Source organism: Choloepus didactylus, chromosome 4 (assembly GCF_015220235.1).
Source record: "Choloepus didactylus isolate mChoDid1 chromosome 4, mChoDid1.pri, whole genome shotgun sequence".
Classification (NCBI taxonomy): Eukaryota; Metazoa; Chordata; class Mammalia; order Pilosa; family Megalonychidae; genus Choloepus; species Choloepus didactylus.
In genome coordinates, this window is record NC_051310.1 from 109,269,912 (window position 1) to 109,294,303 (window position 24,392).

The window sequence follows — 24,392 nt, forward strand, 5'->3', positions numbered from 1 at the left end:
CTTTATGCTCATATAACAAACTCATGGGTCCTCTCCAGAAGATCCCAGAACACCCCACTCCTTCACATCAAGCCCTCCACAATCCACCCATTCCCAGCCTCACCTCCCACCGGCCTTGCCATGCACCCCACACCCCATCTCTCATCTCTGCCTTCCACACTCCAGGGACCTTCACACGTCCATCCCTCTGCTCTTGCTGATTGCTCGGGGTGAGGTCCTTTAGATCCATTCTTCAAAACAAAAATCAAACACCACTTGCTCCATGATGCTTTCCAGGGCAAAGTTAGTTTACGTTCTCCTCCAGGTTTCACTGCACTTAGTATCTATCATTCCACTTGCAAACCTCACAGACCAATGCCAGTGCCCTGGCTCCCTCCAGGTGGAACTGAGTCCGTCCTGTTCACTGCCATGTCCGTGGTGCCTAGCCCAGGCCTGGGCACTGTATTATTGTCCAGTAAGTGAATGTCTGCTGATCAGCTGAATGACTCCTGCCAGGTACTGCCCTCTGAACCTAGACGCAAGGTCTGGCCTGGCTGCCCGGCATCTTCCACCCAGTGGTCCCCTCGCTCTATTCTTGAATATTGCAAGTTAGTTCCAAAATTACATGTTTTGCTTGGCCCAATATTTTTGTTAAAAAATTTTTAAAATCTGAAATCTCAACTGTCAAAAAATAAAAGTATGAGATAACTGGGGAAATTTGAACATTGATTGGACGTTTCATGATAATGAGGAACTGTCAATTTTGGGGTGTGATAATGGTGCTGTGGTTATGTTTTTTAAAGGGCCCTTTCATTTAGAAATGCATACTGAAGTAATTACAGGTGGGATGTAATGATATGACGTCTGAGATTGGCTTAACATAATAATCCAATTTGGGGTGGGGGACAGGTTGGGGGGTATAGGTGAAACAAGATTGGCCATGAGTTGGAAATTGTTGAAGCCAGGCATGGACATTGATGAAGCTATTCTCTCAGTTTTAATACACGTTTTTTTAAAAGGAAATAACAGTGTCAAAACAATTTGATATATGAAATATGCATTGAGTCTTATTCAGACATTATGTGGCAATAGACAAGTAAAACTCTGTTGCAAGAATAATTATTACTCTATTCACAGACTTTCCAAACATTTGGAATATCAACATGACAGTTTTGAAACTGTTACAGGAAATGCTACATCAGAATCTCCATCTGAACAAGATAAATCTAAAGAACCTAAATACAAGCCGGAATTGCTTTAGAAACAAGAACTATGGCTCCTTATAAATAAAAGACTGCAAGCCCCGAAAAAATATGTTGAAAGTCCTTGTCAGCGGAAAATATTTGCAGATATCTCACAATTATATCTTCTCATCATTCCCCAACTCGGGTAGTGTCAGGAAAAGCTTTTTCTAGAAAATTTTGTAGGAAAAAAAAATACTTGCAACATGATACTGCCAACATATTTTGATTTTAAGATTCTGCTTTAAAAAGGATCAAATAATATTTCATTTTCAATTTCTCATGACTCATATTCTGTTTCTGAAGAGTGCCGATTTTAATGTTTTGAATACTTAATTACCTGCTTAAACATAATTTTTATAAATTTACATTTACTGGATGTTCTAAAACATTATAGATTTCTATATTTAAAATTACTAAATATTTGGTTTTAGTGAATTTTTAAAATTTTGATTCTGAATACCTTTTGGTAAAATACAAATATGATTTCAGTATTACGTGAAATGCATAGCACAATGGTCCTGGTTATGCAACTCCAGTGTGGAATAACTATTTCCATGGATTGTCAGACGTGGAGGGGGGCGGTGAGTGCCAGGCATCTAGCCCAGCAGTTCTCAACCCTGGACACACACTGGATGCACCAGGGAGCTTTAAAAAATACAGATGCCTGGGTTGACCTCAGCTCAATTAAACCAAACTCTCCCAGAGGCAAGTGGGGGGAGGTAGGGCTCAGGGCCAGGCCGAGACCTCCGAGGGAAGGAGGGCCCACCAGGAGCTGGTCTGCATGGAGGCCTGTAGACCTAGAAGCCGGGCACTTTCCATCAGCCTGGGCTCTTTTTCCCTCTGCACTGCCCAGCTCTTTGGCCCCCGAGGCAAGTCCCTCTTCCAAGGTTGGAAAAGTCCTGGCCAGGTTGATGGAAGGTGAATGCTAATTCTAAGTGCTAAAAGTAGTTTGTTGGGTTCCTGTCTCCACAAAGAAGCCAGATGGATCTGGTTTTGACTCCTGAAACCTTTCTAAGCCTCACTTTTCCTCCTCTGCAATATGGGAATGATGATGTTGACCTGAAATATAGCATCCAGGCTGCTAGGTCTCTACCTTCCCCCAGGCTTCTAATCTGATCAGAAACATAGTGTCTGAGATGCAGCTGCCAGCCTGTGGGAAGGAGCCAGATGGGCAGGAAAAGGAAGGAGGAAGACCCGCTGAAGATCCAAGGCCCCCAGACAGGAGCTTCTGGAAGGCAGGTTTCAGCTCCAACCACAGAGGCCCTGTCCCCATTGGGGGCAGGCCACTCACTCCACAGGCACTGAGCTCCCCACTCAGGGAATGTCTGGGGATGCTAACTAACCCTGGGGCAGGGGACGGAAAATTGGAGTAGCGACAGGATCCTGGAAAACCTCTAATGCAATAAATCTGAAACCCAAACATGCAACCAAATAACCCAGGGGGCATGTAAGAAACACAGAACTGACCCAGAGGTCCCATCTCAGGCTTTCTGAATCAGAATCCCTGGGAGACAGCCTGGGCATCTGCCTGGTTAACAAGCTCATGGGGTGTCCTACACTTGGCAACTGAGGGAGGGGACAGCGACCCCGAGCTTCTGCAATTGTCCACCTTCTCACAGGAAGACAAGGCCCTCACAACCAAAAGCAAGTGCACATACAAGCAGGAAAAGAAGGGAAGCAGGTGTCCTGAGGGGAAAGAGGCAGAGTGGGGGAGTCGAGAGGTGAGTACTGAAGGGGGAGTTTTAAATGCAATTCCACACCTCTCAGTGAGCATAAGCTCAGTGCTCGTGAAGATGAAGAAATCATGGCTGCCCCTTGGAGAGAATCCCTTCTTCCTGTGGAAGGACGCATACCCAGGAGCAAGCAATCGCAGGGAGAGAGACAGACTTCTCTGAGCACCACCTGCCTCCTGACACATCCACCCAGGTGCCTCAAATGCAACATTCAAAGTGAATCAGTATCTTACCACCACTTCACACACACAGCTGCTCCCTCTGCATGGAGATGTCCTTACCCTCCTACCTGATCTGCCTGGAACATTCCAAGTCATCCTTAGCTTTCAACCTGTGCCCCACATCACCAGTCCCCCTGCCTCTCTGGTCCTCTCTGCCAGCGGGCCAGCGGGCCCTCCCCAGTCACCTCTGCTGTGCTTCAGGCTGTGGGGGTGCTCCAGATCACATGAAGCCTCATGCCTTGCTCTCTAATGAATCCTCAGAACCTCATACATCGCCCGACACATTAGGGAGCCCTCGGAAGAGGCCTGCCCAATGCCTTGGAGAGGAGTTCAGAGAAGGGACCCAAAATAAGGATGTCAGGGGGTCAGAGAAGGCTCCTAAAGAAGGCAGCACTTCAGGAGGGTCCCAAAAGAGGGGGAGGACTTGTTTTGGTAAAAACGAAGGAACTGGGTCCTCAGAGAGGCACTTTTAGAGCAAAGAGCTAGAGGTGGGGAGCAGGCTGGCAGACAGTGAGCAGGAAGACCTGCTGGTCCTGAATTCAGAGAGGCAAGAAATGAGAGCACATGGCAGGGGAGTGGGGGGAAGCAGAGCAGCCTGGCACGGCACCCCCTCCCTGGGTGTGTTTCTCCTCAGGCCAGGGAGCTCAGAGTGACCTTCCAGGTGAACAGCTACACCTCCCTCTCCAGACGATTTGCAATCATGAGGTTTTCCTTGGCAATCATTAACCCTGAGCCTCACCTGCTGGGACTGTAGGGAACTGTTAAAAGATAAAACTGACTGGGTGAACCATTTCACATAATTATTACCCAAAGAACACACCCAGCAGGTGAGGGTGAAATGATCAGGGGCAACTGAGAAGCCAGGGAGGTGTGAACTGGCAGAGGGAATAAGGTCACACGACTCAGGGGAGAGGGGCATGTGGCCAGGCCCTCAGCCAAGACTGGGGTCAGGAATGGCATGGGGCCCTGGCAGGTAAGGGTGGGACTTACACAAGGCCCCACTGAGAACAAGGGGCCCAAATGGGCCAGGAGCCCCCGCAGATGCCTCCAGCCTCCCTGACATGCAATCATTCCCATCTGTGAGATGCAGAGTTTGGGCTCTCTCCCCAGAGAAGTCAGATAGACCTGGCTTTGAGTCCTGAAGCCTCTCTAAGCCTCATTTACCCTCCTCTGCAAAGTGGGAATGACGATGTTGATTTGAAATATTGTTTATCGGGCAGTCTACTCCAAGCACCTTATTTTCATTTTACACCCCATTTAATTTTTCACAATATGCCTCTGGGTGAGCACTTTTACAATCCCCAGGATGACTGTCTCTTTGGACTGTTGCAAGCATTAATAAGAGCCCATGTGTAAGTGCTTGGTATACAGTAGGTGCTCAATAAAGGGCAACTGTTGTTATAACGGTGTTAGGACTGGGGACATTCCTTCGTCAGCTGCATGATAAATATCATACAGAATTTATTCTCCTTTCTCCTTCCTAAGCTGGTATTTTTCCTGCTAACTCAATGTCATAAGTAACACATTCCACAATATTTGAATGCAGCAGTGGATTAAGAGCCCCAGTGGCTGAAATGTGACACAAGGTCATTATTCTAGCATTATTAAGTAGAGGCCTCTCTCTCTCTCTCTCTCTCTCTCTCTCTCTCTCTTTTTCTTTAGGGCTGAAGCAAAATGCATTATTCAAAAACCCACGAAGAATGGGAATAATGGTCCCTCTAAATCAGCCCCCATAACGTGCAAGCAGAGCTCGGGAAGTTGCAAACAGTAACCCTTCCCTTCCCAGGCGGGCTTCCCTGGGCTCCCCTGCCCAGGATGTCCTCCGAGGCCCCAGGCTAGTGCCTGGGCTCCTGTTCTGAAGCCTGCCATGCATGGGTCTCAGAACCCAAAAGGCCAGGGGTGGGTGGGTATGGAATCAGTGAGCAGGTGACCGTGGGTGATGGGGAGGATTCCTGGCTGCAGCTGTCTGCAAGCTCAGGTCACCTCTTTCTGCCCACCCCCTAAAGCCCTAACTGCCACCAGTTGTTGTGGAAACTGATTCACTTTGCATGGGGAAGATCTGGGCCTCTATATGAAAAGTGAGAAGAAAAATAATCATTTCCATAGTTAAGACAGTTTTCCCAAACACGTTTCCCCACAGTGCCCCACAGAGTACCACAGGTAGGAAAGTACCATCAAGGCTGAAACACACTTGGAGACGGGTCCTTGGGCTTCTCAGCCCAGGAATGGTGCCCTGGATTGGCATCTGTGTAAGGAGATGTAAAAGTGGCCACCTCTGCAGCGTGAGCCAACGGCAACCCTCCACCCCCTGAGACTGGAAGTTTCATCATTAGAGATTCATTTCTTTGGTCTTGAAGGAAAGGCCTGAGGAAAATGCTGGTCCTTTTGAGGCACAGTGGGGATTAGCTGGAATTATTAGAGAAAAAAATTTTTTCTCTCTCTCACTTTTATATAGAGACTTAGATCTTCCTGTCTGGGCAAAGTGAATTAGCTTCCACAATAATTGGTGGTAGGTGGAGCATCAGGGGGATATATCAGAGCAGGAAGGAAGGAGTGTAGGGGCACAGAATCCAATGCGTTTAGTCCCCGTTCCCTTTTATGGGGAAAAGGGCACTGGGCAAGGAGTCAGAAGCCCTAATTCAATTCTGGCTTGAACTGTCATCCCATTAAAGCCTGAATGACAGCACGAGCTGTCTGACCTTCTTGTGCCTCAGTTTCTTCATCCCAGCATGAGACAATGGAGACAGTGACATCTGCTCTGCTCCTCAGGGATCTCGAGTGGTCCCTGAGATGAAATTAAACAGAGAGCCCCCAGCACAAGCAGGAACTCAGGGAACTTTGCTGAAGGCACAACAGGCCCCACCCAGGTGCTTGCAACCCATTGACTCACTTCAAGGCAGGAATCATTTTCTCCCCAAGAGACCTGCTTCAGCTTCCTCCAGTTCACAGTATTAGAACATTGGAACTGAAACGGGAGCCCAGACAAAGGCATCTTTAATAGCTTTGGTTGAAGAACAGGCCCACCTAATCAAGAGGTGTTTTCCCTTTGAAAGGCAAATCTGAGACCTTTGGACAATGAAGGGTGAGCTCCAGAGCACCCTGGACTGGTGGGGGCAGGCAGGAGGCTGAGCTCCCCTCCCACAGGCCCCGCACAAGAGCTTGACCGCTGGAATTCACTTCCTCAAACTTGTCCACACTTTTTAGTCCCTTAAGGAAATCCTGACAGTGGTAAGCAAGGACTTTATCATTAGAAAAAGGGAATGGTGCAGGCACTAAAAAGGCAAAAAGGATGCTTCCAGAAGGGAGGCCAAGTAGGAAACCCGGGCCCAGAGACATCAGGTAATTTGCTTAGGATCACAAAGCTGGCCACAGGGTGAAGCCCAGAAGCTCGCTTTCTGACCCCTCTCCCCATCTTGGTAGGCTATAACTTAGAGGCAACGTTCCAGAACTGGGCATCTGTCTGGTTCAGAGGAAGGTGAAGTTTAAACTGAGCCAGACTGGGAGGGAGAGGAGGGAGGAGGGCAACAGAGCTAGTCATCCCCACCCTCCCCACCCCCCCACCCCCCACCCCATGGTTAAGCCAAAAGTTCAGTCCTGTGACAGTCAGTCAGGTTCCAGAGAGGATCCAAGAAATGAATACTGAAGTGCTACAAAATATTTCAGAAATCAAAGCCTGCCCCACTCTGCCCCCTCCTTCACAGCACGCTGTTTCCCAACACCACCCTCCACCAAAGAAAGAACTTCAGGCAAGAAACATTATCGAGCCCCATATTGGGGAAAACACTTTGTGACCTACCCCAGAGAAAACTGCAGAGTACTTGGGGGGCAGCAAACGCTCATTTGGAAGCATTTTGAAAGAAACCCAGCCCCTCGCAGAGATGAAAGGTCACTGGTCCATCCCAGTGAGGGGGGTACACCCAGCTTGGGGGTTCCCCCAAGGTCCCCGTGCTTGCAGAGAAGGTCCAACATTCACATGCACACAGTTAGCAGAAGCCCAAGGGGACTGCACAGCCTCCTATCAGTTCCTGTCTTATCTGCTCACCTGTGGCCCCCAGGAACCAATCACCAACCTCAGTCTCCCCTTCCAGGACACCTGACCCTGCTGAATGCAGGAAAGGTAAAGGCTTCCCTGTTGGACTTCCTTCCCCTTCATCACCTTCTTGAGACCCACTGTCTGCTCGAGCTCTTCCTCTTTCAAGAAGTCTCTGCCGCCAACAGCCGCTCTGGGTTCCCTTTATTCTCTGCACTGGAAACTGGTGTCATATAGCATATCCATGAGGGTCCACCAGGGAGGGGAAACAAACACAACAAGCTTATGAGACCCTCAGCACCTGGCCCACCTCAGAGTTCATTAGAGCTCAGTGCATACTTGCTGAACATGACAGTATTTTCCCACAAATTTCGCTCTCAAAAGGTAAACAGTTCTCTAGGCTATCAAAAAAGAGAAATCACAAGGTAGCATGGATAATCACCAAATGCCTGCGTGTGTTTGTGGACTTCCAGTGGATTTATTGGCTTATACCATGTAGGACTGTGATTAGGCCAGCATTAAACAATCCCCTCCAAAAAAAATACCCCACTCTGTGTTTTGAGGCAGCATGGGAACAGGGCCCCCATTCTGATACGCAATGCCGCAGCCAATCATCCCCCTATGATTGCTTTATTCTTTGTGTGTTGAAGACTCCTTGGTCTTCAAAAATTCTTTTCTTAAATTACATACCACTGGAAGGTCAGAGCCAGCAGACAGGTATGAGCACCTGAGGCTGGGGGAGGAGGCTCTGGGAGAAAGGAGGTGCTTCCAGGGGAGAAGTAAAGAGCAGCCCGAGGGCCAAGGCACACCTTGCAGAGCTGAAGCACATGTCACTGTTCAGGTCCTTCATCACAGATGGCTTCACGGTCCAGCCATGAATTCCCAAAGGGAGTTAACACAAAGTCAGATGATTCTTGGGAATAAAAAAAAACTGTTTTCAGCTTTTTGGTATTGGGCTTTTTTTAATTTTATATTGTTTTGCAATATGTTTATTTGAAGGCTTTGTCAAAATGCACAGCCCTCTCATAAAGTATTTTGAGAAGAGGGAGATGGAAAGGAAATAGGGCATGGAGTAAAGCTCACTTGTCTGTTCCAGTAGGACCGGTTCAGCAGAGCTGTTGTTACATGCACTGGAACCATCCTACGTCTTTGACCCCATCACGCCTCCCTCCCTAAACACAGTCAGGTTAATGTCCTCACTGTAGACATCCCTCCAGCCTCTTGTGGTCACTGCTCCCCCACTCCCCGGTGCCTCCCAGTCTGTGCTCCTGCCACTCCCACTACCAGGCAGCTCCTCATCTTCCCTGAGCTATCTCACCCACACCCATGGCTTCACTCACCTGTATGCACATAACTCCCAAATGTTTATCTCTTCCAGATCTCTCTTGTGAGCTCAAGGCCCCACTCAGACATGTCCCAAGTATCTTGAACCCAATATGCCCAAAATGTAACTCACTGACTTTTCCCTGGTTTCATCCTCCATACCTGGGAGACTTCCTTGCCATCTTCATGCCCAAAACCTTTCAGTCGTCAAGCCCAGGTACGGTCCCTCTTGAATATCCCTAGAGTCTGTCCACTCTTCCCCACCTCCAGCACTGCTCATCTATCTGAAGCCTTCTTCATCAGTTACACCAGCTTCCTCCTTGGTCTCCCTTCAGGCCCAAGGCCTCAGAGCCTTTGCACATGCAGTAATATGTGAATACCCTCCTGCCCCCTCCACCACTGCTTTATCCTGATTACTTCTTATCTATCTTCTATAACAGATTAAATATCATTTTCTCAAGGAAGCCTTTCTTGATCCCTAAGCCAGAGGTTCTCAACTGGGAATGATTTTACCCTCCTCTATCCCAGCCCCTAGGAAAATTTGTCACAACCAGTGTGTGTTTGTGTGTGTGTGTGTGTGATGTGAGGGAATCTAGTGGGTAGAGGTCAGGGTTGCTGCTAAGCATGCTAAAATGCACTGGACAACTTCACAACAACAAAGAATATCTGGTCCATAATGTCAGTAGTGCCAAGGCTAAGACACCCTGCTCTAGACTAGGTCATGTCCCCCATGACACACTCTCATAGCACTCTCCATTTTCCCTGCATACCACCTATCATGATTGCAACTAAATCTTTAACTGTGCACAGGTATCGGCCAAGTTCTGTTTTCTAAACTTTATGGGATGCATAAATGACTTAAAGGCACTGGGTCATGTTTATCTCTGTATCTCCACCCCGGTCCCAGTCCCAAGCATAGAGGCTTGAGCTTGGTGTGCAAACGCATGGATTGATATGAAATGTTCAGGGTAGGGATTAGCCCACACTTAGCAGGGCTCACCACGTACCCTGGCCTCCCTCTCCACTGGGACATCTGTGCTACCCAGCAGTCCTTCACCTCATCCTTAGCCACCTTCTCTCTTGCACCCTCAGCACTTTTGGCAACTCCTCAAACCCTCATCTTGGTTCATCTCCATCCAGGTGGTTCCAGAAGCCCCTTAAACCCAACTAGGCCCAAGTGTGTCCCTTCTTCCTCTCATCAAACCACCTGCTTCTCCTGCAGGCTTAGCAGGCAGCAGTGCCCCCATTCACCCAGCTGCCCAAAACAGAAACAGGGGCCCAAGCCCGGCCCCCTCCTCACCTCTGGTTCAGCACATCCACCCTTCAAGTCCTTTCAGACCCACTCCCTTCACAGGTTCAGAGTTACCCGGTTTTTTCACACTTGATCTTCTTGCCTCAGCCTCTTTCCTTTCCCGCCTGGCCTCCAACACCTCTCCTAGCAATGTCCTTCTGAAATGACAGTGGCCTGTATCATGTCCTGATTAGAAACACCTTCAGTGTTCCTCACAGTCCACAGGGTCAAGCCCAAGTTCCCTAGCTTGGTCCAAGACCCTTCATCCTCTATCCCCACCTCACCACCCTCCCCAAACTCCCTGCAATGGCCTCATCTCCAGCCACACCCCACTTTGGCCTCAAGTGCAAACACCACTGCACTACTTCCAGTTTCTTGACATGCTCTAGGTTTCTTGCCTCCCCTCCCCTTACTTTTCCTTACCCTACCTTTCCTCTACTTAGATGCCTGGCTAGCACACGTTCATCTTTAAAACCTAGTCCAAACATCCCTTCCTCTTGTGAATTCTGTATACCAACCCTCCCCCCAGTCACATATGCACGCGTGCATGCTCCCCTCCACCCCCCACCTCACCCCCAATTCCCTGCAACACACCCAGGCTGGAGCTGTGCACACAGGCACCTCTGTCATGCACGGACTGACACTTTTGTCTGTGCTCACAGACTGAGGGTCTCTACAGGCTGGGACAATATCTAATTCACTGCTCACTGGTCCTTCCCCAACATCTAGCTGGCAACCTAGAGCACAGTTCCTTAAGTGACAACTGTGAGAATGAATAACCCAAACCAATTGTTCTGGAGACTGTTTAACACGGTCCCAACCCTCACAGCCAGTTGTTCCCAGAACAGCAGTTTACTTCCAAGATTCATCAATAAAACCCCTCCCACCTCTGGAGAAGATGACTCTTCTGCCTTTCCTCTAAGCATCAAGGTCATAAGTGGGCTTCCGTGGATGAAGTTAATAAACAACTAACCTCGGAGGAATAAACAAAATAAAACCAGAGTAAGTCTGTGTGGGCCTCGCTTGGCCCTTGAGTTAACACCACCACCCTTGCCCCCTCTCCCCTCACCGCCCGGGGGGTGGGCTGATTCACTTCCTGTGTCCCTCCCACAGTAGCCCGAGAGGGCAAAGTGAAAGAGACGCTGAGTCTGAGGGCACCGTACAGATGGTTAGTCACGGCGGCTGCCTGGGAAGGCCTGGGGAGGCCCTTGACCATAATGTGTGGGCCGAGACCACAGGCAGACCCCACCCCACCCCCCACTTCTCATATGACCTGCATCTGGAAGGCAGAGAACTTGGGCTCAGCTCTCAGCAAGAGGCCAGCGGGCCCAGAGCCAGCCTTTTCTCACCCCCAAACCGTCGATACCCCCACCTCCTGCCTCCTCATCCATACACAGTCCACACTTATAAATCAGGGGCTGGAAAGAGAAAATGGTCTCTCGGGTCCTGAGAGGGTCTCTAGAGATCAGTTTATTCAGTGGTGCTTAACCAGAGATGGTTTTTTCCCCGGGAGACACTTGACAATCAATATGTAGAGATATTTTTGGTTGTCAAGAGGGTGGGGGTGGTGATTCCACTGGCATCTAGTGGGTAGAGCACAAGGATGCTGCTAAACATCTTGCAATGCACAGGACAGCCAGCTCCCCACAGCAAAGAATCACCCCATCCAAAGTGTCAGTATGGTGAGGCTGAGAAACCATGATCTAACCCAAGCTCTCCCTTTTCAGATGAGGAAACTGACCCGTCAGTTTTAGAATCCTGGGCTCCCCACCAGCCACATCAGCCTTCAGCTCCCAAGAGTGCAGTGACCAACTCAAGGCCAGTGGTGAGCTGGTGGAGCAGCTGGATTTGGGACACTGGGATCCTCATGTCCACTGTGGCTGGGCTCCAAATCAGTCCCACGAAGGTCAGCCTGACCACCCTGGCACTGGGCTCCAATGAATTGAAGACGAAGAATGCCTTAAGGGGCTATGGAGCACCTAGGCCAAATGCCTTGTCCAAGGTTTAGGCAAAACTCACACTCCAGTTCCCACAGTCCAGAGCTGGGCATGGTCCTGGCCTGGTGTCAAGGCCAGAAGAGAGGGTAATTCTATAAGGTAAAACCTGGTTAGAGGACAGGGTGTGGGTGGGATTAAGCCTTGGATCACTGCTTTGGAGAACACTATTCTTTTTTCTAGATGCCCAAAATGATTACATCTCTCTCACCTGTTGGCTCCTAACTGCCATCCTGCATAATCTCAAAATAACATCTAGAGTCACCTTTCCCCCCAGGAGCCAGCCCCGTGTCTCCCACAGTGGGCCAGGTACCAGGGAGCAGTCCCAGGCATCAGAGCTGATGCTGCAGAACTATTATTTATGAAAGATGGACTCACATCCTGTCACCACAGATGTACTTTTCCATCCACGGTGCTGAAAGCCACCAAACCTGTAGTGATGGTGGCGATAAAGATAGAAAGCCAGCAGACAGGAATGCACGAAGCTGTGTCACAGGTCAGGGCCTCACCCTCTTCAGAGGAAGGGAACTCATGGGTGGTGACGGGAGGCAAGGATGGTGGGGGGTATGCCTGCAGTTGCCTTGGTCACAGGAAGAGGTACCATTTACAGATTCATTTCTTCAGACAAAGCATTATCAATGTTCCCTCCACCCACCACGTCCCATTCCTCCCAATTTTTTTGACAAACCGGCAAAGCTCCTACACATCCTTCAAGGCCCAGCTTCTGGGGACCCTCTCCCAATCCCAAGGTTCAGGTGCATTTCAATCCTTAATTTGTCAAGGCACAATGGCAATAGAAAAAGATGTCTGGGGTCAAAAGCAGGGCTTGGAATAAAAGGTGTGTGGATCTGCACAAGTGCACGGCTTCCTCTGTGATAGGGGTATGTGACCACCTCAGCCTCCAGGCCCTCTGTCTACTTGTTTGTACTGAGGCAGCATGGCCTAGAGGCTGAGGTATCAGGGTCTACAGTCAAACTGCCTGAGCCAATTCTGGCTCTCCCCTCTTCCTACAAGTGTCACCTTGGGCAAGTTACTCCACTTTTCTGAGGCTCAATTCTCTCATCTGTAAAATGGGGATGATCCAGTTTCAACCTCCCAGGGTCATCATAAAGACTAACCAACACACGTAAAGTGCTTGGAACAGTGTCAGGCACACAGCTAACACTTATTCACTGCTTTTTACTGTTTTTAAAGATGCAGCTGATCAGGAAAGAAGGCAGGGTCTATGTCCCCCTTTGGTGCACAGAAGAGGCCTCCAGGGACCTTGGCCTCCAGCCGCCTCATCTCTTATCTACACTCCTGCAACAGTTTCCTGCCTGTCTCTTCCCCTCCTATTGACCCCACAAGACCCTGAAGTTTTGCCTTAAAATGGATAAAATTCTTTTGCTGAAATGATGGCAGCTGGGAGAATGATGTGGGGACAGGGGTTGAAATTGCTCACTGTACATATAAATGTGGATGTGTCTCCCACATTTTCCACATGTTAAAGTTTAGCTCCCACACAGACATTGCCCCTGCACCCCACACTCAAGTTCTCCATCCTGGTTGTTCCTCCACTTAGTGTCTCAGAAAGCCAAGCTCTGGGGTCCTCCAAGGAAACTGCCCTAATCAGATTCCTAGTGAGGCCTCAGAGCCCCAGGCCTTTCCTGGGCCTCAGGCAGAATCACGACCCCACTCTTCCCAGCCTGCGGCATCGGGCATCGGGCTGCACGTGCGTTGCTGGACTTGACCTCCTCGAACTGGTCAGTTATTCCAGGTCCAGTCCATCTTAACCTCTGCCCCCTCCTCCAGGGCTGCCAGGGACCCTGGCTTTGGTCCTTTTTGGTTCTCCAGTACGCCGAAGAGTTTCACCAAAGAATGACTTACTTTCAGTGGAACTGCAGCCTTTGGAAAGCAATATTGGGAGGTTTCTTTTGGGAATAGGCCTACAATGGGGAGCACCCCTCACGGACCCCTCAAGTCACAGGAAAGTTTTTGCCAAGGGGGCTTTTAAGCAACTGGTGCAGGAGACAGAGACCCCGGTCCGATTTTTCTCAAGTCTGACTAGGAGAAGCTCCAGCTCTGCCTCAGGAGGTCACTCTTCTCTGGGCCTCAGTCTCCCCATATATACAATGAGGAAGGGCAGGTTGGATTTATTCATTATTCAACATATATTTCCAAGCCCCCAATACACATCGGACATTGCTCTGATCCCTGAGGATAGAGCAGTGAAAAAGACAGACAGAAAACCCTGCCCTCCCAGAGGGTAGACAGACAATGAACAAGATAAAAAAGTGAAATATATAGGATGTTAGATGGTGATAAGTGCTATGGAAAATCAAGCAGAGAAAGGGGATAGGGACATGGCCTCTAGGCTTATTTCAGCTGAGCAATTCTGAGCCTAAAGCTTTTTCTCTGCTGGGTTCTTGGTAAGAGCTGAGAACTGGCAGTGGAAAGCTGGGCAGGGCCCCATGTGTGAAAATGATCAGCTCTTGGGGTGGGTGCAGGGGCCTGAGCCCCAGATGCTCTCAGTGACCCCATCCAGGGAACAGAACTGACCAGCTCTGGGTGTCTTGGCCTGTCTTGAGGCCAAAGGGCAACATCAGGGTCTGCTGAGGATCCCAGGGGTTACAGAGTTTTGGGCACATAACTGGGCATCTGAGAACACCATGTTTCTCAAGGCAGGGCCTCAGAAGTCCTGACTGAGCGCAGGGTGTCCTTGAGAGCAGGGTGGATGGCAATTTTGGGGCACTGCCATCGAAAGTCTCCTGCGTCCCTCATTGCACCTTTCCCCCACTCTGCCCTGGCTACCTCCACCCACAGGGCCTTCCAGACCCCTGCCTCTCCTTCTTCTGGACCTCCTCTGTATGGGAGAGTGCCCCCTCTCCTTACACGGCACAGGCAAAAGGGATTAAAAATTCGGCATTTCTCACAAATTTCAGCAATTTCTCTTCCTGTAGAGATTATGTTTGATCAATAAGTACTTCTTGCAAATCTAGTGTGTGCCCAGAATGAGGCTCTCTTTCAAAGAGATATCAAGCTGCACAGTCGCTGCCCAGCGGAATTTACAGCCCAGCTGGGGAGTCAGGCTACATACACACAACACATTAAAAAATAACAGTCATCTCGTACAGTTTGCTCTGCAGCCAACAGAGCCCTCTGGACCACTCATTCTCTCATAGAACAATGCAGATTCTATCGTGGCTGTTAGTTTTACAGATGAGGAAATTGAGGCCCAGAAAAGCAAGTTCTCTTCCCCCAATCCATAGGTGCCCTGTGGAGTGGTAAGGAGAGGGAGGCAATGAAGATTAAAGTTTCCAAACAATATTTCCTGGCACGATGGGCAAGACTTTGGTGTGAAGGGGACAAGGGTCTCAGTATGCCCTTGACCTCCAACCAAGGGCAAGACCAAACCGGCTGTGTAACCTGCCTCTCCTTGGCCTGATAAGAAGTGGTTTGAGGGTAGGGTAGAAGGCTGTCTGTCTGGAAAAGCACATGGGATTATGGATGTGCTTGTTGGTTTAAAAAAAAAATGTTGCTCCAACTGGGGAAGAATGCCCAGGAACCTCAGTCAGTGGCGGTGGTGGTTGGCATCTTTCCATTACAGCTTTTCAGAATGCCCTTTTTTGCTCATGAATGGTAGAGTTATGCCAGCTGGGAAAGATCTGCCGTTTCAGGTTAATTCATTCAGTTCTCGCCCGGCACCTTCCACACCCTGGGAACTATGGCTACAGCAGCCAACAAAGCAGGTCCCTGCCCTCCTGCAGGTCTTACAGCTTAGCAAGGTGCTGGCTCCCTCCTGGACGAGTTTTTGATCAGGTGAAGTTTCTGCTTGGTGGGGCCCTCTCCTGGGATACCCCTCTCACAGGAAGACTGGCGGGCGGGAGGGGCGCAGGCACTGAGCCCTGTTGAATCAGAGGCACAGCAAGAAGGGAGAAACAGCTAAACTATCTGGCTCTAGAGGGCTGTGGTTTGAGGTTCAGATCTACCACTTTGCCCTTATCAATTACTTAACGTCTTTGAGGCTCACTTTTGTCTCATCTGTCAATGGAATAACACCTTCCATCTCACTCGTTTGTTTTGGGGGTAAAAAATGACATCCCGGGTGTGCCTGTGTGTGAGTAACCTTGGCTGTTCTCTGATCCAATGACCTCGCCCTATCTGCGCGGAAGGAAGGTGGTCCTGCGGGCCCACGCCCACACACCTGAGCCCTCCTCCCAGCCCTGCTCAAATCAGCAAGGGTCTCCTGAGCGCTTGCTCTGTGCCCCTGCCGGTCCACCCTCTCCCCTGTGTCCACTCTGGGCTTGGGAAACGCTGGTGAGAGCGAACCATGCCCAGCGGGGAGTCAGAGGAGGACGGGGCCTCTCGAGGCTGAGCACCCACTTCAAAAGGGTGCAGAAGGACCCCTTAGACAGAAGGCCCTCCCCTTCCCTTCACCGTGTCTTGCTCAGCCCATTACCGTATCGTATATCTGGCCGGAGGAGGCGGGAAGCACAAACGTTAACATCCCCTAAGAAATCTCCAACTCTGTAGTTCCTATCCAAGGATTTAAGGGTTTTTTTTTTGGGGGGGGGGGGCGGGGGAGGGAGGTTTCAGGGATGCGACCGCAGCCGAGACCCTCCTTCTCCATCCACGGAGGCCGCCGCACCTTCGCACCGGCTCCCGGCGCTGCCAAAGGCGTAGACTGAGGGTGTGCGGGGTGAAGGGCGGGTGGCACATTTCACTCGCCTCCTGGTGCGCGGCCGTCTGGGCGCAAACTTTCAAAGGCGCCCCCTGGGAGTGACCACCCGGCGAGCAAGCCCGGTGGAGAGGGGGCGCGCGTGGACCCGGAGGCGGAGAGGACGCCTGAGGCGGGAGGACCCGGAGGCGGCAGCTGCCCAGGAGGCGCGCCCTCGGTTACCTGGGTTCCGAAGGTCACCGGGGTCCAGTTGAGAGGACGCAGGGGAGGGAGCACAGGCCGGCCGGGGACGGGCACACTTCTCCCGGGCCACGGCGGCCCCCAGACACGCGGGTGCTTGCACCTGGCCGGGCCGGTCCGCGCGCCTATCCCCGCCGGTCCCCGCCCCTCTCCCAAGCGGGGCGGGGCGGCCCCGGGGGAGGAGCCGAGGGCAGCGGGCGCCCTTCCCCTCCCCTCCCCTCCCCTCGTGGGGCCTGCGCCTAAGAACGCGTGGAGACCCTGGACAGCCTGTCCTCCAAAGGGCCGCCCCACCCCTCCCTAGCCTGAGGTGCAGCCAAGTCCACGCGTCCAGGGTAAGTCAGACCATGCGCACAGGTCCCCTTATCCCCTATACCCCTCGTGCCCATATACCCCATGCCCATCCCCCTACCCCCGGGGCTGGGGGCTGGGAACCTGGGGGCCTCTTCAGAGGTCGGACCACTGACCCTGTCCCCTCAGAAAAATGTATGGGTGGAGCACAGGGAGGGAGCTAAAACAACTGTGTACCCTCAGTCTCACCCACAATGTCCTCTTCCCTGGTGAGAGAGGCTCTGGCTGCTCTTGGCCCCTGTTCTCAGTTCCACCTGCTCTCTCTGAAGTGCCCAGGACGTGGGGCCTCGCCACTCCACTCCTCCCTCCCAGGGCTTAGTTTCTCAGGTCACAGGCTGGCAGGTGCTGGGCCCGGATCTCCGCCACCCAGTGGACACCGCGATAAGAGGTAAAGGAGCAGGGAGGACAAAGAAGAAACATTTGGTTCATGGGACTCAGACTCTGTGGTTACCTCCAGGTGCTGAGAAAGAGGTTGCAGCTACCCAGTGCTTTTTATGGATCCTGAATTCTGATATTGGGCCGCTTGTTTTATTGGGTTTTTCTGTGGCTTCACATCTTTTAAGGCCGTGTGTGTGTGTGTGAGTGTGTGTCTGTTCCCCTCACACTAGGTTACCTTGTCCTCTCTGACCTAAATTCTTAGAGGGAAAGCAATTGAGGCTGTGCAAACAGGTAGGCGTTGATCCTGTGCAAATGCAGTTTGGTAAGGACAGCTAGGTACAACGAGCATGAACCCTGTCCCAGCTTGATGCTGAATTCAGAGTGATCTTGGACAAATCTCTCAACATCTTCAAAATGGGGATTGATACTGATAATCCCTGCTTTGCTGCCCCAAGAGTGTTCAGGGGACAAAATGAGATGTTAGATATGAGGCCCTTTGAGGGGGAAGGCAAAGGGTTGCATGATTTCTAGCACCGTCTTTTTGATGCCCGTGAGAGTGGTGGGCTTTGGAGGCACACTGGGAAAGGAGAGGGGTGGGGGAGGTTGGGAAGGGGCTAGAGGGAGGAGGGACTTAGACCATACTATACCTGGAAAATTTAGAGAGTATTGGCTTTAACTTCCCCATTTCCAATGGGAGGAAACTGAGGCCCAGAGAGGGAAAGTGTTAGTAGCAGAACAGGAACGTGAACCCAGGACTCCCAGACTCTGTAGTGGGTTTGGGCCCCCTGTGAAGCCCAAGGAGCTTAAAGAACAGGTAGGATTGGGAGACTTACACGTAACTGGGAGGAGCATTCTAGCCTGGGTGGAGGAACTCAGCCAAGATACTGAGATGGGAAGAATTAGAGCGGAAGGTGCCAGAGCCACGGGGAGAATCTGGAAGGAGGGAGTTGCATAGACCTGTAAAGCCAGGCCATGAGCTGTAGACCCTAAAGGGTCTAGAGAGGAGTGAGCTGCACCAATTGGGCAGATGTGGGCATGGGACATTCCGGGAGAGACACAGGCCCCAAATTACCCCAGGCAAGGCCAGGAAGGCAGCGAGGTGACATGGAAAGAGCACCAGGAGTCAGGCAATCTCTATTCAGTTGTCTTTCTTCTCTGACCCTCAGTTTCTTTATCTGTAGAGAGAGGATAATAACCTCTTTCCTCTCAAAGTTGTGTGGTGAGCAAAGGATAGAATGGATCTGGAAATGCTTTGCAGACTGCAAAGTGATGAGCTAATTGAGCTTTTTTTGTTTTTCCTGAGGGTCTCAATAAACCCTTGTGGAATCGACTTATGTTGAATTGGGCACCTAATCCTCAGATACATAATCTTTAACTATCCCAGACATGCAGCTCCTCCTCAGGTGGCTGGCCATGTCCTCCAGCGGGGACCCAGACTCTCTTTCCTCCTTATATTTGCTCAAAGGTCTTGCCTGACAGCAGGAACCATGCAAAAGAGACCGTCATCCCCACTTAATAGCAGGACTTCAGGGGCACATGTTCTGAGCTCTTTTGCCCGCTAACCCTAACCCAACCCAGAAGCCTGTTCCCCTCTTCTCTCCCTTGGGATGGAGTCATGTTGAGAGTTGAGTAATATCCCCCCAGATAAATATGTCGAAGTCCTAAGCCCTATTACCTATGAATATGTCTTATTTAGAAATAGGGCCTTGAAGATGTGATTAAATTAAGGTGAGGTCATACCGGATTAAGGTGGGCCCTAAATCCAATGACTGTCATCTTTATTAGAGAAAGGAGAGGGAGATTTGGACCCAGAAATATGCATAGAGAGAAGACGGCCATGTGAAGACGGAGGGAGAGATTGGAGTGAGGTGGCTACAAGTCAAGGAATGCCAAGAATTTCTGCCAACCACCAGAAGCCAGAAGACACAAGGCAAGATTCTTTCCAGGATGGAGCTTGGCCCAGCCGACACCTTGATTTTGGACTTCCGACCTCCAGAGCTGTGAGAGAATACAGCTGTCATTTTGAGCCCCTCAGTTTGTGAACTTTGTTATGGGAGCCCTAGGAAACTAATTCACCTCATCAGGGCAGGACTTAGTGCCCCCAATTTGCAGATGAGGAAATCGAGGCCAGGAGAGGTGCAATGGCCTGTCCACAGCGCCGGACCTAGAATAACCACCCCGCCTGCCCCACCAGTGCTGCGCTGCTGACAAGGCTCTTTCCCCCACACCATCTCATCAGGGCTGGAAGTATTAGCTCCATTTTACAGAAGAGGGAATGGCCACTAAGGGAGAGTACGTGGTTTATGGGAACTTCTTGGCAGAGCTTTCCTCTCTGCTGCTTTGTTCAGACATGTGAACATGGGGTTGGGATGGGGGCTGTGGGTGGGGTGACACCTGAAACCTCCCCTGACTGCTCCAGCTCATGGTGATGGTGGATTTTTTTCGAAGCAGTCATGGCACTTGCTGTCTGAGTTACCGCCATTACTATACGTTGGTCACCACTTCCCTGGTCTTCACCATCTTCTAGCTCCCAGAGTCAGCACCAGGCATGGACGCTGCAGATGAGAGACTGAGGCTGAGCCAGGACTTGGGGGTGGGGGTGGGTAGCACCTTCTGGGCAGCCTCTGGTATCTGCTAGGTGCCTGGGGCTCCTGCATCTCCTCTAGGACTAATGGCCTTTTTTTTCTTTTTTTTTAAAGATGTTTTAGTACTTTAATGTTCTTCACATATTCAACATAAAATGCTGATAATGGATAAACAAGAGGGGAAAAGACTCTCCAGCAAAGATCTTCTGGAAGTCAAATTATCACTCTGTTCAAACACAATAAAGAGAATAGCCAAGTGAACAAAAGATGGGGGAATTTAACAGAGAATTTTAGTTTGAAGGCATAATTAGAAGACAAACAACAAACAAACCAACCTTCTCTTCTGGCTATTGAAAAGAGAGTAAGAGTGAAGCAGGAAATTTCTAAATCTCATTTCTGTGAAGCAGCTTATAAAGGATAGGCACAAGTGTTGGAAACATAATGTGACAATGCTCAAGGTCAAGGATTCTAAGAAATTCTAGAAGCCTACATGTATCATTAAGAACCACAGAGATATAAACTACATGGTATTAAAAACAGACCTTTCTATATGAACATACAGTATATGTCACTTTTACCTTTTTATGAGAATAACAGTATAAAGAAAGATCTACAAAACACGTCTGCCTGGAACTCCTAAACAGTCACCAAATAGTCAATGTTGACCTAAATCAATGGCTATGAGCCCAAAAGTCCCCACTGCTGCCACTTGTGAAGGATCTAGGCTCTGCTCCCGACAGGTCCCACCCAACCCCCATGCTGTGCGTTTGTTTCTGCAGAAATAATTAACATAAATTTGCATAATATTACATCCACAGGCAATTTGAATATGGAGATCTAGCTGGAAAAAGTAACGTCAAAGACAAAATAAGCTGGAATTCATTAGAAAAGCAACAGGAAGACTTTAAAAATGCTTCCAGTTTAAGTCAGAGTTAAAGCAGCCTTTAGGTCCACCAGCTTCACAGAGCTGTTGACGTTTTGCTGTCATTCTTTGGGAAAAAAAAAAATCTACAATAAGCACATTCATCTGGGAAAAATACCCTGTTGGTGAAGTTTGTGTAGCCCTTCCCAAGTTACTTTGCTCCACATACCAAGGTTAGGATGTGTTCACAGCTGTTGCATCTCCAAAAAGTTTTTCACAAGGGCTGCCAGCTTCTGAACATCATTGAATGTGACAGCATGATACACAGCAGCCCGGGTGCCTCCCACAGACCTATGCCCTTTCAAGGAGATCATACTGAGTTCAAGAGCTTTATCGAGAAATCTTTTTTTTCTAAAGCCTCTTCTCCTTTGGCATGGCCAGGGTGGAATGGAACATTCATCTTGCTTCTATTCTGGGGCTCCACTGGACATGCGTAGAGTCCTTGAGAATGATCAATAATATTGTAAATCATTTCCAATTTGACAGAGCTGAACTTCTCCGTGGCTGCTGCACCTCCATTGTTCTCAATCCACTCCAGGACCAAGCCATGGTGTAGATGCTGAAGCACAGAGGTGGGTTGTACAAGGGTGTCCCAGCTTGCACTTTGTATTCCAAGATGGAAGGGCACTCTCAGAGAGCGAAGCCCAGCAGGTCATCATGGATGATTACCACCGTGACCCCTTCAGAGCCCTCATTCTGAGCACCAGCAAAAAGGACACCAAACTTGTCAAACATCAACATTGCCCCTTGGACATCAGGTAAAAAATCAAACTCCACTCCGTGCACAGTCTCGTTTGCACAGTAATACACATATGAGGCATCTGGGTTGAGGTTCCAGGTGCTTGGATCTGGAATTTTCCTATAACTTCCAAGTTTGGGGTAGACAGTATTCACAGTCCCAAACTTCTTGGCTTCTTCTGCAGCCTTAGCTGACCCAGTTGCTATCACCATGTAGTCAGCACACCCTCCTGCTTTCAGGCTGATCAGGTTTAAGGGGAGAGCACTAAACTGGCCACACCCACCCCCTTGCACAAAAATCACCTTGTAGTTGTCTGGAATGGCTAACAATTCCCGCACAAGATTCTCTGTGGTGTTAATAATCTTAGCAAAATCCTATGACCTGTGGCTCATTTTGTAGTCTAATAATTCCTTCCGCATCTCTAACAATACCAAGCACAGCAGTTTGGCTGGCCTGCCTGAAGTTGACCACCTGCCTTGGGGCGTCCATGGTGCCGTGACGTGGGCAGCGAGTTAGGGGAGGAGGACACAGAGCACAACTCCAAGCGACCGGGCAGCAAGAATCTGCCACCAACGGTCTTTTAAGGATTGCTTCCAGGCAAAACATTGGTTGTCCCAGTGAACCCGAGAGACCCCTTCTCTGACCCCCAACTCCCTGTCCACCCCCAGGTACCAGCCGTCTGCAAGCCCCAGGCAAATCTTCTCTTTTAAGAGCCCTCTTTAAAGAGTCCCAGAAATGCTCATCACCTTTAACCCAGCAGTTCCACAGCTGAGAATGTACCTCAGGAAACAATTCCCAAGGTTGAAAAAGTTCTTGGAACAAAGCTTTGGCATTATGTCTAATAGCAGGATACTGGAAGCAACCTGAATTTGCAACTCAGGAGCACTGGTTAAGTAATCAACAGCGTGCCCGTTTTAAAAGCTAATTGTGAAGGCTCTGTTGCTACAGGGAAAAACACTGATGATAGAGTGTTGAGTGCAAAATTGTATTGGGCGTGATGCCAGCTGAGAAAAATTTTTATATATGCATGTATTAGAGCTGGAGGGAAATTTGAAAAAAACCCGGAAATGCTCCCTTATTTGGTTTGGGGGATTGTGGGTGATTCTCTTTCTGCTGTCTGGTAATATTGTTAGTATAATAAACTTTGATATGAGTATATAATAATAGTAGCAATAATAATTATTATAATTATGATTGTTGTAATATTATTATAATAATTATGATTATGATTATCATCATGCCTGTGTTCAGGAAAGGTTCTTGAATGTACCTATGCAAGCAGAGGTGTAAATAAGCACAGGTTCTACTGTGAGCTGCACCCTTGGAGTATTTGCATTTCATAGAAGAGCAAGCTTTGGACTAACAGTGACATTCAGGCCAGGTGGCAGGCAGATAAGGCCCTGAAATGACCACATGTAGATATGCCCTCTCCACACACCCAGACCCCAGAACCCCCTCTCCTTGTGGGGCAAGAGAGGAAGGGGACTCCCATTCGTGGAGCGATTACAGGTAACCCAGGCTCTGAGCCTCACCTTCTCTGGACAGTATTTTAGTCAATAATGAGAATACCTGTGGGGTTGGTTTCATTGCCCCCATTTCACGGATGGGGACAGTGAGAGGCTAGGAAAGGTGCTAGTAAAAGGCAGGGTTGAGGTCTGAACTCCTGTGGGTCTCAGCCAAGGGCCAGGTCCTGTTCTGTCTGTTTTGAGGTCTTGCCTCTAAGTGGAGGAGAGCCATTTGAAGTCACCAAGTGCTATGCAGAGCCTCCCGGGGGGCAGGCCGGTGTGGAGAGGATGCTTCTAGAAATCAGGCTGGGCCAGGGTGCTGACCCCACGGAGGAACGGGCCAGCGCTGGGTCTGAGGCTTCTTAAAGTCTGGGTGTGGATGTTTTGAAGTTTTGTGTTCTCAGGAAAGGCTGGAGGAAGCCCAGTTGTTTTTCTCTGTCCCCACCCAGCTCAGGGGCTGCTGGAGGTGGGAGCCCTCAGGGCTGGCTCACTGCACCCCTCGGGGCCTGGCCTGACTCACCACAGAGCAGCTTGGGCAGTGAAGGCTGATGAGCTGTAGGACACACACGGTCTGCTCGCAGCTTAAAGTCCAGATAAACATAAAACATTTATCAGGAGGGGAAGGCTTCACTTTGACAAGAGGATTTAAAGTGATGATCATAACCAACATTTGCCAAGCTCTTGCTGCGGGCCTGATGCCAAGAGCTTTAGACACAACGTCTCACTTAACTTAAGCTCACCCAACCTTTGCTTGTCATTATCCCCGTTTCACAGACTGGAAAGCCAAAGCTGTGCCTCGTGCAAGGTCACACAGCTGGGACCAGAGTCTGTGCTCTCAGTTGCTGTGCCATCCTGCATCTCTTGGTCATCGAAGGGTGCATTTAGAATTTCAAAGATGAAATATGTATACAGTTTTTCCTGAAACATGTCTGCTCTGAGGTTCCCCCCAACACATATCCTATGGCTAATGTTCAAAATATGACTCCCATTCACATTACCCAGCCACCCTCGAGGCAAAATGGTGATTATTCAGATGATGATAGGAGCAGGCATTTCAGCCACTTTTCTTTGGGGAAATAAGGAGTACTTGTAGTCAATTTCATACATACAAATACATTAGACTGGAAGGGACTGGAGAGATCTATTCGTTCCTCTGGGAAAAGTAAGATCCTAAAAGGGCCAGTGACTTACCTGTGGTCACTC

At 49.7% G+C, this 24,392-nt stretch overlaps 1 protein-coding gene and 1 pseudogene across 7 annotated transcripts in view; both read right to left on the bottom strand.

Moving 5' to 3' along the window:
* PAQR5 (progestin and adipoQ receptor family member 5) overlaps window positions 1–16,854 on the bottom strand; it is a 64,575-nt gene extending 47,721 nt beyond the window's left edge. The window contains exons 1-4 of one of the 7 annotated variants that reach the window (XM_037833559.1): window positions 10,709–10,740; window positions 9,831–9,976; window positions 8,017–8,120; window positions 7,334–7,430 (exon numbers count right to left, since the gene is read on the bottom strand). The gene's annotated coding sequence lies outside the window, so the exon portion shown is untranslated. Of the gene's footprint in view, window positions 1–7,333; window positions 7,431–8,016; window positions 8,121–8,290; window positions 8,338–9,830; window positions 9,977–10,708; window positions 10,748–16,694 lie in introns of those variants that run through there. The other 6 variants (XM_037833557.1, XM_037833560.1, XM_037833562.1 and 3 more) reach the window with 6 other exon arrangements.
* Window positions 16,855–21,097: 4,243 nt separating this feature from the next.
* Window positions 21,098–22,296, bottom strand: LOC119531837 (annotated as a pseudogene).
* Window positions 22,297–24,392: the final 2,096 nt, after the last annotated feature.